Below are 13,656 nucleotides of genomic sequence, written 5' to 3'. Positions count from 1 at the left end.
AAAAACAATCTTATTTCTAACCAATATAGAAATTATCTATTAGATTACATTAGTCTTGATACAGCCTCTGCCACCACATCAGATCAATTGCTCTGGGCTCCTTTGATCAGCTCCATCACCTAGTGGGGGTGGGGGGTCATAGTTTGGTCCCGCCTTCACTGTTGTGATTGGTGTGGGGGTAGGGACAGGCTTAGGGTGTCGGGGGGTTCCCCGGAGGCATCTTCCTTGGGGGGCTCAACCCGGGGTAGCGGTCATGTCCGGTTAGGGGCTCTGTTGGCTCTCAGCTAACTGTTTCCTCGCGGCTGTGTGCAGCGGGGCTAGGGGAGGGTCTGTGCTGACGGACGTGGGTTACTGACCTGGTAGCCTGGCTGCCCCTGGGTGGGTCCAGGATGGGCGTGAGGTTCTGGGGGTGCTCCGTCTCTGGGCTGGGGGCCGGGCCTCGGGGGCTTGGGTCCTGGTTGGTGTGTTGCCGGGGTTGTGGGCGGGTGGGTGCATGGGGGCCCAGCCCTGGAGCAGGGTGCCGCCGGTGCATCGAGCCACCTGGGGGGCTCTTCAACTGGTGGGGAAGATTGTCACATCTTGCAGGAGCTTTCCTCTCCTCAGGGGCTCTCTCTGCAGGAGGGGGAGATACAGGAGAGGTGGAGGAAGATCTCAGCCTGGGTGTTTATTGTCTTATGTAGTCTGGAAGATGAGTGGATGGTGGGGTGAGTGCAGTTTTCCCTGTGGTGGGGTTGGGTGGACTGTCCCGGGCTCTGTGGGGCCGGGAGGCGCTGCTGCGCTGGGCCCCGGTCTGGATGGACCTGGGCCCCCTTTCCCTGGCAGGTCGCGGAGTATGGGGGTGCCTACTGGGGTCAGCGGGGGAGCTGGCCCCAGGGAGGGGTCACGTGCCCCTCCCTTCCTTCCCTCCCCATCTCCAGCTGCCTCCCTCTTCCCGCTCCACCACAACCACCCACACATGCAACCTTGGAGTAGGGGTATGTCAACAGGGTGCAGAGGAGGCTAACCCCCCCCCCCCGTCCCCTTCTGGCTGCCTCTGCCTCAATTTTATCCCACAACTTAGACATTCACATTACTCACGCTGCTGAGTGAGCCCTCATCTGGGACTCTCCTCAGCTCTTACTGGGACAGTGGCACGGCTGCCCCTCTGTTGGTCTTCCTTGGTCTCTTGTGTTCTGGGAGCCTCTGGATGTCTGGAGCTTTGATCTCCTCCATACCTGCTTCATACCCTGGGGGACGGGGCTGTGGCCCTCTAGCAGATCATTACATGAAGGAACCTTTTAAAAAAAACAAAAACAAGCGCGTCCATGCTCACAGGTGTACACACGGGTGATCACACCCACAAACTACACCCTTTTTGGCTCCTACCTCAAAGCACACTGTGTTCTGTTGATCTTATGTGCTGCACAATAATGTTTAATATTTAGTATTTACTGTCATATTCCCATATATCATTGTGATGTTGTTTATTCTATTGCTCTTGTTCTCTTCTGCTTGTTTTCTTTTTTCTTTCTCAGCAGGTGATCCAGGTGATTGATATATGCATTTTTTTTCTGCTCATTCTGTTGGTTTTTGTCTTTTGCCCTTCTCCCCCGTCCCTCTTCTCAGCTGTTTCTCTTTCCCTCTTTCTTTCTCCCCTTCTTTCCCCCAGTCAAGTCTGTCCCGTATTCAGTAAGTGAAAATAAAATAAACAATAAAAGGTGAATCAAATGGACCATTACGGCAAGGCTGGGATGGTCAATTTGGTAAAGTAAATCCATTGGGCATCTTTCTTTGCCTTTAGACAACAATTCTGATGGCAAAAGAGCCAAACGGGACAGGCAAAAAAAAAAACAAAAAAACAAAACAAAACAAAGATATTACGTGTATGTAGAAAGGAGTATTATAGTAAAATATTGAACAACAATAAACATAATATGAAGGGAGTATGGGATGTTTTAAACGGTATCATTAAAAATAATTCTGGACAACAAAGTTATCCTCAATACTTTATCGACAATGGCAATATTATGGAAAACACTGCTGATAAGGTCAGCAGCTTTAATCATTATTTTGTAAATATTGGACCAAAACTGGCAGAACAAATTCCTGAGTCACTGCCATCAGTAGACTGTAGTGAAAACCTGATTGATAGGAACCCTAACTCAATGTTCCTCACATCAGTGAAGGAAAAAGAAATAATTGACATTGTACACATGTGTAAAATAAAACATCTACTGATTATAATGATATTGACATGAAAATCGTCAAGAAGGTCATTGAAGGAATTGTAGGACCTCTAACATATATTTGCAACTTATCATTTCAGACGGGAAAAGTGCCAAACAAAATGAAAATAGTTAAAGTTGTGCCGCTGTATAAAACTGGGGATAGACGCCACTTCACAAATTACAGGCGTGTTTCTTTACTACCAAAATTCTCCAAAATCTTAGAAAACCTGTTTAATAAACGATTAGACAAATTCTTAGATAAATATAAATTACTCTCTGACAGTCAATATGGATTCAGATCAAAAAGATCAACATCTCTGGCATTAATTGAATCAATTGAGGAGATTACGAATGCTATAGATCAGAAACAGTATGCAGCTGGAGTATTTCTGTATCTCAAGAAAGCATTCGACACAATCAATCATGACATATTAATTCCTGCTCCTTTTTGAACATGAAAGTTATTTGGAGTTGTGGTTGCTCGTTTTCCTTTTGTTTTGCTTTGTTCATTTGTCTCTTTTAATTCTATTTTGTTGTACTTTTTCAACATGTTCAAAATAAAGATTCAATCAATCAATCAATCAAAGATCTGGATCTCTCACCACTGACAAAACCTTTGTGATCTTCCAGTTTTTCCATTTCCAAAATGTTTTAGTAATGTTCAAACGGTATTTGTGGCAAGCACCTTGGGGTTTCTGTTGATCAGGAGGTGCAGAAGGAAATTTACTAATTGGAAGGTTGGGGGTTTGATTCCTGACTTCTCTATTCTGCATGAGGAAGTATCCAAGTTGTTCTCCAGTGTGCTCACTAGTATGTGAATGTTAGATTCATTCAAACACTTGTTGTTCTATGTCTAAATGCTTTATATCTGTGTCAATGAAGCATGTTGTACAGTGCTTTGAGTGCTCGAGTAGAAAAGGACTTCATAGGAACCAGTCTATTACCACCATGCCTCTTCATAAATCCTAAATATAGGTTAATATTCCAAAACTCTAAAGACAGGTACAGTCTACCAGGTACTTGAAACATTAATTATAACCAATGAATGATTTGGCACCAACAACATGCTCTGCACTCAGCAGCTGAGATGCACTTAGATGAAGTGCTTGTTCACTAAAACTGTGCGGCACTGGTAAAGATTCAGATTCAGCAGTCATTAATGAATTGTCTCACTTAAATCAATACCTGGCAGCCTGTCAGTGCATGAGCTTGTAGCAAATGATTCAGCCTCTCTGTTTTATGGGGAGGAATCTATGCATGCTAATAAAAACATGCTAATCAACTACTGTGATTACCAATGAACTTCCATGTCCTGCTATGCTAATGACTTTCCCCTTACAAAGGTCAGGAAATGGCAAGCGAGTAATCAGTTGTCTTCTTCAACTGTAAACTTTATAGGAGGCACAGAAAACACACCAGCCCACCTATAAAGGTTAGTTCACTTCAATTCATTTCTATTTATATAGCTGATTATACACTGATTAAGTATTTGTATCTCAACATTGTACCTGTCATATGTATGGATAGTTATGGATGCAGCTTGCTAACCAACCTTGCTAGCGTTAGCTTTTGTATCCTAGAAATTGTCTTTTACTTGTGGTGATTGAAAATCCACTATGTTGAAGCAGGCAACGATATTTGTAGAGTTATCATCTGTCATGGTTCAGAGGTACAGTGAAATGGAGAATGTTTTATAAACTTGACATTTTAATATAGGAGTCTGTTAGTAATTAGAGCCAATCTCAAGTGGCTGCACTTTAACACTGCCTTTATTTTGTAGTGCTAGAAGTTGCTACCTCATGTTATGTTTCCTTTTTGTACAGGACCCATGAATTCTGCATCTGATGTTACACTGAATCCCTCATATTACATCAAGCTGTAAAAGATTGCTTTATATACGGTGTGTTGATGATTAATTTAGGCTCATAATGTTAAAAGGTGTAGATTCTGGGTTTTGGAAGAGAGAGTTGTGAGTTGTGGCATGGGGTATGCACGGCTGGCAGTCTGTGGGCTGCCGCTGCCTTCAATAATATGGCTCAAAAACTTGACCCGTGGACTCACCGTGTCTAATTTACGCCACAGTGTGCTAATTTTAGCTGACTTTGTGATAAATGGCAGATATCACAACCGTTCTCTGTCCATTCAGTTGGTTGAGACATAAAATCTTTACAGATTTCGCTTTAGTTGATCTGCCAGCACCACTTCCTAAATGTCCTAATTTCAGCAATCCTACATATTCATGTAGCCACACACTTAGACACGGTGAATAAACCTCAATGTCCTCGGAAACAACAAAACAATGCACGAAAGTTACCAAAAAGAACAGCTTAATGGAGCGTACCAAGATGGATGCAAGAACCGAAATGAATAACCAAACAATCTGTGGGAGACGAAACAAGTAGTCTGGGAGAAATAAGAACTAAGGCATAGGTAATTTAAGAATGGAAATCAATCCTCCAGGAGCTTATATAGAAATACCAAAGGATGGAGTCTAGCAACCTATGATTTACGAGCATCCATCTTATAGTCCTTCTGTGCAAAAATCCTGTTTCTAAATGAGTTTGATCTTCAAGTGAAAATATCACTGAGTAACAGACACACTGAATATAAATGATGGATGCAACGTCCTAATCTGAAAAATAACTCAGAAATACCTTAAATTGTATTCTTTCTGATCGCCAACAGGGGGCAATTCCTCCTACAATAACGTCAATGTGAAAACGGTTTCCTTTGGTCTGTGACTTTCCTTACCCTCTGCATGTCCTCCTCCACTACATCAAGGCTCATGTCTGTGATTTTCCTGTTTTTCTCCTGTCTTAAAGATCCATATTTAACATCCTCTAGCCAGTATGTCCACTATCATCCTCAGTACAGGTCCAAACTATCTCAAACACACCTCTCTAACTTTCTTTCTAAACCACTATACACGTCTGATTTCTAACCTTGTCCATCCTGGTCACTCCCAGTGAAACTCTGCCTCCTGTCTTTTTGTTAATGCCACAGTCTCCAAATAATTAGTCACAGCAGGTTTCACTATCATTATGTAAACTTTCACTTTCAATATTTCATTCACCTTTCACCTCTATCCTCCTGTCACAATTCACCCATGGCACTCATCTCCACCCACTCCATGCTGCGTCCACTTCTTCACCTGTCTTGTGGTGCACAAGACAGGTGATGTAGCCGTTGCTTTGAATGGTTGATCCTACGGCTGTGCAGTTAGAAGATCTGAAAGTCAGTTTTGATTAATTTTCGATAACTTGAGCAGCTTGTATCAAAGAAAGATGCAGAGCCATTGTTTGAACTCTCCACTTTTCTGAAGAAGAAGACAAAGCAGAAAAACAATGTCTCAGAGATCAAAGCTAATACTTGAGGCACCAATCACATTACTGAAAAACTATCCCAGCTTTGATACGTAAAGAACCACAATAATAGGAAGGACAATAATGAATTAGTTTTAATTGAGATAAAATGTTCAGTTAATCATGATTTTGTACTCCTCGGCTCTAATTTAGCCCCAGATATTTAAATTCAGTCACCTTCAGTAGCTCTACTTCACTGTTACACTTGTCTTCTTCTCATACACACATGTACGAAACACTGTGTCTTTACATACACCAGTTAGTTCTGATGCCACACAGCAAGAACTTTTTCTCTCGGTGTGGCAAGTGCACATGTGGGGCATGTTGGTATGTGTATAGCACAACTCTGGACCACATTTCCAGGTGTATTAATGGATAACTTAAAAAAAAACAACTGCAGACTTGAAGAAAATGTTTGGGGTTTTTTTTGTTTTAAAATGTTTTTGTTTTATTTTTTTACAAGCCATCCGACCTCTTAAAGGTAAAATAAGATATTTCACTTCACTGCCAGAAAAAGTACCTGTGAAGTCCAGCTACTGACCACAGCAACATCAGGTAATAGTTTATAGCAAATTAAAGAATTTCCACTTCATGGATTGTGTAATTGATTACAAACTGGTAGAAGGAAGATTTTGAAAATCAAACTATACTTTATTTGTTCGAAAAACTTTGTTTCTTGATTTTTCAGATTTTACTTGTGGGAGTAACATTACCACAGAGAACAAGCGCCCCGGGGAACAAGCCAACAGTGGAGTTTACACCATGTAGAGTAGCGAGTGCAACCCTGTCCCTTCACTGCTGCCAACAGTGTGAGCTTGTTAAAGGCTCCCCGGTGGTACTGTGTGGTGCAGCCTTCATTGTTACAACTGATTTCACACAGCCTTGCTGACTGCATTTTCTTCTTCTTTTCCTGGACTTTTTACACATTCTCTCGCTAACACAGAACTGTGTAGAGATGTCAGGATCTGGTGTTATGCTTGTTACCAATGCACGCCACACTTCTTTATAGACACACATCTTAATGTACACTGACTTTGATTCAGAGAGTGAAGTGAAATCCAACTTCCATGTGCTGAAATTAAAATCTGAAAGGTGAAAGCCATTTGTTGTTTTCATTGCTGCATTTTACACAATAACAAGAGAACTGTAGGTCAGGGAGTAGCTATGCAAAGTTTTGAAAGTTTTGCCATTGGAACATCAACATACTAGCTTCAAAGAATTTAGAAGGTGAAATGAGTATTGTAGGATCACTGTTAAGTTTTCTCTGTTGCCACCTGAACTTTTTGTACATATATATATATATATATATATATATATATGATGTATATATATATGAAAAGAATATTGAGGGGACAGTTTACCCTGCCCGGGATAGGGTTACCGGGACCCCGCCCTGGAGCCAGGCCCGGGGAGGGTGCCGGTATATATATATATATATATTAGGGGTGCAACGATACACAAAATTCACGGTTCGGTTCAGTTCGATACTTTGGTGTTACGGTTCGATATTTTTTCGATACAAAAAAAATGTTCATGCCTTTTTAATTTGTTGTAAAAATTCTAAATATATATTTGAACTCAAAAGTACAGTTTTTAACCCTTGTGTGCCCGCCTGTTCTCGGGGCGTGGGTCGTGGCGACCCCCCGAGGTGTGTGTGTGTGTGTGTATGTTGTTATTAGGATGGTATTGATGATGATGATGATGATGATGATGATGATGTGTGTGTGTGTGTGTGTGTGTGTGTGTGTGTGTGTGTGTGTGTGTGTGTGTGTGTGTTGTTATTAGGATGGTATTGATGATGATGGTGGTGATGATGATGATCATGATGATGGTGGCGATGGGGGGGGGGTCTTGGTAACCCCCCTGGGGGGGGATATGTGTGTTTTATGATGATTAGGGTGGGGGTCGCTAGGACCCCCTCGGGGCATATGTGATGATGATGATGATGATGATGATGATGATGATGGTGATGATGATGATGATAGGTTTGGGGTCACTAGGACCCCCACGGGGCATATGTGATGATGATGATGATGATGATAGGGTTGGGGTCACTAGGACCCCCACGGGGCATATGTGATGATGATGATAGGGTTGGGGTCGCTAGGACCCCCACGGGGCATATGTGATGATGATGATGATGATGATGATGATGATGATAGGTTTGGGGTCGCTAGGACCCCACCGGGGGCATATATTGTGTTATGATGATGATGATGATGATGATGATGATAGGGTGGGGTGGGGGGGGGGTCGCTAGGGGACCACCGTTGGGGCGCTTGTGTTATCACGGCGTCGGTGGCGTCCGGGGAGCGGCGGCGCGGGAAGAAGAAGTGGCGCAGATGGGACAGTACATGACGGCGCAGTTTGTACACACGTGCGCTCGGCACTCGCGGCACAGGATCTTGGTCTTGACGTCTTTGCTCCTGGGACACGCGCGTCACCTTCGCCTCTTGACCGGAGAGGAGTCGCGTGGCGTAGCGTTGTTAGAGGCTGCCTCGGCGGTAGCGCCTCGGGCCGCGACTCTGCCTCCTCCTCCTCCTCCTCCTCCCGGTCCTCGCACTAAAGCCGCCCTGGCTTCGAGCATGGGGCGCGCGAGCGCTTTGCCCAGTCGCTCGAGGAAGAGCCGTCGTCTGTTGAGCTTGCCCGGCATCCAGTCGGGGTGAATTTCCCTCCCCAGCACGAACGCGTTGTAGGCCGCCACGTCGACCATGTTGTGGAAAAGGGCCACGGGCCACCTGCGGGTCTTTCTCCTGCAGCTGTACGTGCTCACGACCTTGTCCAGGTTGTCCACTCCTCCCTTGGTGCGGTTGTAATGCAGCACCAAGGGCGGTTTCGCGCTGCTTCTGTTGCTGCCGCCGCTTCTGTTGCTGCCGCTGCTGCCGCCGCCGCTTCTGTTGCTGATACGGCGGCTAGGCCGGGGCTCGGGGCCGGAGCGATGGTGGTAACGAGGAGCTGTGGTGAGGAGCAGCACGTTCTTGTTCTTCTTGGCCACGTAGGAGAGGATGATCGTGTCGGGCCCTCCTCCTCGTCCTCCTCCTTCTCGTCCTCCTCCTCCTCCTTCTCGTCCCGCAGAGCCGCCGAGTACCACGGATTCGACGGAGCCCACGGCCCTGCCCTTGACGCAGCGCAGCTCTCTGGGGATCTCGGGTCTGTTCGACCGCAGAGTGCCCAGCACGGTGTGGCCTCTCTCGCGATAGAGCCTGTCGGCGAGCTCGCGCGAGGTGAAAAAGTTGTCGCACGTGACGTTGCGTCCCGGAGTCAGTCCCTCGGTGAGGTCCACGACCACTCGAGTGGCCAGGTGCTTTTCGGGAGGGCCGCGCTTGTCGGGCTTGCCGGTGTAGACTTGCATCTTCCACGCGTAGCTGGAACGCGCGTCGCACGCCACCCATATCTTGATCCCGTACCTGGCCGGCTTGCTGGGCATGTACTGTCTGAACGGACACCGTCCTGATGGAGAGAGAGAGAGAGAGAGAGAGAGAGAGAGGGAGATGGAGAGAGAGAGAGAGAGATGGAGAGAGAGCGAGAGAGAGAGAGAGAGAGAGAGAGAGAGAGATGGAAATGGGGAGAGAGAGAGATGGAAATGGGGAGAGAGAGATGGAGAGAGAGAGAGAGAGAGAGAGAGAGAGAGAGAGATGGAAATGGAGAGAGAGAGAGATGGAGAGGGAGAGAGAGAGAGAGAGAGAGATGGAAATGGGGAGAGAGAGAGAGATGGAGAGATGGAGAGAGATGGAGATTGAGAGATGGAGATTGAGAGAGAGAGAGAGAGATGTGAGAAAGTGTGGGGGAGATTGGGGCAGAAACGCAAGGAGAAGAGACGTGAGTTTGACAGAGAACGCGCTTGCTTGCTTGCAAGCGTGGAAGACATAAAGAGTCATGCGAAAGCACAAACGCGGAACCCAACACGAATATACAACGAAGCGAACTAGCCTGTTTTCGCCATTCCCGCTCCTATTCCTCCTCTCTTACCCCAGTCACACACACACACACACACACACACACATACACACACACACACACACAACACACACACACCACGTACGTACCTCTGAACGGCACCAGTCTCTCGTCGACGGTGACCTCCGGTCCCGGGCGGTACATGGCGGGCAACCTCGTCCTGGCGGGTCGAGGTCGTCGTTGTCGTCTTCTTCTTCTTCTTCTTCTTCTTCTTCTAATTCTAATTCTTCTTCTTCTAATTCTTCTTCTTCTTCTTCTTCATCGTCATCGTTATAATCATCGGCGAGGACGTCTTCTTCTTCTTCTTCTTCTTCATCATCATCATCATCATCGGCGAGGACGTCTTCTTCTTCTTCTTCTTCTTCATAGTCTTTGTCTTCTTCTTCATCGTCATCGTTATAATCATCAGCGAGGACGTCTTCTTCTTCTTCTTCTTCTTCTTCTTCATCATCATCATCATCATCATCGGCGAGCACGTCTTCTTCTTCTTCTTCTTCTTCTTCTTCTTCATAGTCTTTGTCTTCTTCGTCATCGTCGTAGTCGTAATCGGCGGCTACATCCGCGTCGCGAGTTTCACCGACAGCGCCGCGGCCGCGATCGCGCCCAGGATCATGAACGCCACCTGCAGCGCGGCCGGCGTCGTCCTCTTGCCAAATCTCCCGAGTCCGCCGCCCCGGGTCGGCGCCTGCTTCTTCTTCCTCTCCCTCTCGGCGGTTCGACTCGCCTTGCGAGCCGCCGTCCTGGCAGAGTTGCGACGCCATTTCGTAACCGCGATCCTCTTCCCCGAAATACCTATCCACCCCATCGTTTTCGTCCTCCTGATCATCCGAGTGGCTCTCCTCCTCGTCGTCTGCGAGCGTTCGGGCCGTCGGGTCGTCGTTGTCGTCCCCCTCGGCCTCTTGCTCCTCTTCCTCGCTCTCGTCCTCCTCCAAGTTCTCCTGTAGCTGCTGCTGCTGCTGCTGCTGCTGCTGCCACCGCTGCTCTTGGTCTTCCTCGACCCCTAGCCCTCGATAGCGAAACGTGGCCGGTCGCAACAACGGAGCCACCGGAGCCGACCACGCAGCATACGCCAAATGCGATGGCGATGGCGACGGTGATGGTGAGCGGGAGGAGGAGGAGGAGGAGGAGGACACCGCTGGCGATTGCGATCCGCCTGTACCGACCTTAGTGCTCTTTGGCTCCCACGGTCTAGTGCGTGACATTGTCTTCTTCGTCTTCTTCTTTCTCGTTGGCACCTTGTCGCCGTTGTTGTTGTTGTTGTTGTACAGCACGCGCCCGGACACTGCCTCTGTAACCTCTGTAACCTGTAACCCCGACACGCTTAGTACCCGCCATCCACGCTCTTATCATCTCGCCGCGCGACGCGCTGTGCTTTCGCCGGGGTGTTTCTCGACCACCTTTTACAAGACTTTATCGTCCACGCTTGCACGTGTGGTCTCTGTCAAACTCACGTCTCTCTCTCTCGCTCTCTCTCTCTCTCTCTCTCTCTCTCGCTCGCTCGCTCTCTCTCCAATCCCATCCCATCCCATCCCCATCCCATCCCCTCGGGGGGGATCTCGCGACCCCAACCTCCTCCCTCCCTCCCTCGGCGGGGGACCCTCATCCCCCCCCCCCCGAGCCCGTCATCCCATCCCATCCCATCCCCTCGGGGGGATCTCGCGACCCCAACCTCCTCCCTCCCTCCGCGGGGGACCCGCGGATCGCCCCGTGCTGGACGGCCAACACGTTAACGAGCTAACTGCGCTAACGCACTAGTTCCCAGCAATGTAATTGAGCATTGCATGGCACATCCAACATACTGTTTTACTTTTGTCCATGACACGCTTACCTTCAAGGTCATACGTCACATGAAAACCAAAATAGTTCCAAACGCCAGATCTGAATGAGGGTGGGGGAGGTTCAATTTGCCATGTTGCAAGGAGAGCTTAACTTCTGTCTCGCTAGCTTGCCCTGCGCTCAGTGAATCTGCATTCGACTACTCCGCCTAGGCTGCACTGTCGAGCGCAAATCCACTGAGCGCTCAACACAGACAGCATTGTCAGAAGGAAAGTTGATAAAATAAATTAAAAGTTTTGTATTGTTCGATACATATGCGTACCGAACCGAAAGCACTGTATCGAACGATTCAATATCAATACAAGTATTGTTGCACCCCTAATATATATATATATATATATATATATATATATATATACTGTATATATATATATATATATATATATATAACCGGGCGGGAACACCAAGCAGCTGGATAGCGTAGTGGTGTCACAGGCTGGGTCTCCGACCCAGCACTTTGAGTTTTCTTTGTATTGTTCTTATTTTTTGAGATGTTGCTAGTTTTGTGTTATTTCCTATTTGCCTTTAGTTTAGGCAGTTATTGTTCCTGGGTTTTCTATGTTTGAGTTCTTGCATTATTCATCACGTATTTGGTATGTTAAGTTTGTATTGTCATGTCTAGTTTTAGTGTTTCCTGTTTTATTCTGACAGTGTCATGTGTTCTTTGGTCATTGTATTTAGTTTCACTCCTCCTGGTCCTGTCATTAGATTCATGTCAGTCAGCTGTTTCCTCATGTGTCTCCACTTCCCCTGATCACCTCATGTGTGTATTTAAGCCTTCTGTTTTCTGCATGTCATGGTCGGGTCGTCTGTTTATCTTACCAGAGTTACAGTTACAGTCATAGTCTTCGCCTGTTTTTCCACCATAGTCATAGTTACAGTCTTTGTCATAGTATGTCATAGTCTTTGTTTCTTAGTGGGTTTTTTTGTCAGTTTGCTTTAGGTTCCTGGTTTTAGCCCTGCAATCATCCAAATAAAGGATCGCTTTCTGTTTAAACTTACAACTCCTCGTCTTCATCTGCCTTTGGGTCCTGTTTCCATTCACATCGGCGCACCCCGCCGTGACAAGTGGTTAGACTACACGCCTTTGGAACAGAGGATCGCAAGTTCGATTCCTGCCTGGGGCGTCTGTATCCAGTAAGGGTCCTAAGGCTAGACCCCCTATGCTAAGCAAGCCTACCGCGGACATGAGCGAGACAGATAAATATGAAGGCATGCCGGCTCGGACGTCGCCCGGATCAACAAGGTCCGCGTCAGGTGTTGAGGAACCAGGGCACCCTGACGAAAAGTGGGCTACTGGAACAAGAAGGCATCGGTGGGCAAGGGACGAAAACAGGGCGTTGTTGGAATGCTACTATGCAAGTAACCCCGGCGGAAGGGGCTACATGAATAGGATGAGGGACCTATGGATTCTTCGATACCCAACATCCACAATGACGGCGAAACCAAGGGCTCAGAGAAGAGCTCGAGAGGATGTGGAGGGTGAAGGTAACGGTGGTCCCCGTGGTAATCGGAGCACTAGGTGCGGTGACTCCAAAGCTAGGCGAGTGGCTCCAGCAGATCCCGGGAATAACATCGGAGATCTCTGTCCAGAAGATACTGCGCAGGACCCTCAAGCTCCCAGGCCTCTGGTAGAGGACCCGAGCTTGAAGGATAAACCGCCCGCATGGGCGTGCTGGGTGTATATATACTGTGTGTATATATATATATATATATATATATATATATATATATATATATATAAAAAGAATATTGAGGGGACAGTTTACCCTGCCCGGGATAGGGTTACCGGAACCCCGCCCTGGAGCCAGGCCTGGGGAGGGTGCCCGAGGGCGAGCGTCTGGTGGCCGGGCCTTAGTCCATGGGGCCCGGCCGGGCACAGCCCGAAGAGGAGACATGGGCCCATCCTCCCGCAGGCCCACCACCCCCAGGAGGCGTCATAGGGGTTGGGTGCATTGTGTGCCGGGTGGCGGCCAGGAGCGGAGGCCCTGGCGGACTGACCCCCGGCTGCCAAGACTGGCAATAGGGACATGGAATGTCACCTCTCTGGTGGGGAAGGAGCCTGAGTTAGTGCGTGAGGTTGAGAGGTACCGGCTAGATATAGTCGGGCTCACCTCTACACCTGGCTTGGGCTCTGGAACCAGTCTCCTGGAGAGGGGCTGGACTCTGTCTCAGTCTGGAGTTGCCCCTGGTGAGAGGCGGCGGGCTGGGGTGGGTATTCTAATATCCCCTCGGCTTGCTGCCAGTACATTGAGGTTTTTCCCGGTGGATGAGAGGGTTTGTTCCCTGCGCCT

Source organism: Rhamphochromis sp. 'chilingali', assembly GCF_963969265.1.
Source record: "Rhamphochromis sp. 'chilingali' genome assembly, chromosome: 13".
Taxonomy (NCBI): domain Eukaryota; kingdom Metazoa; phylum Chordata; class Actinopteri; order Cichliformes; family Cichlidae; genus Rhamphochromis; species Rhamphochromis sp. 'chilingali'.
The sequence above is the reverse complement of the archived record's forward strand: the minus strand, read 5'-3'. Positions refer to the sequence as shown.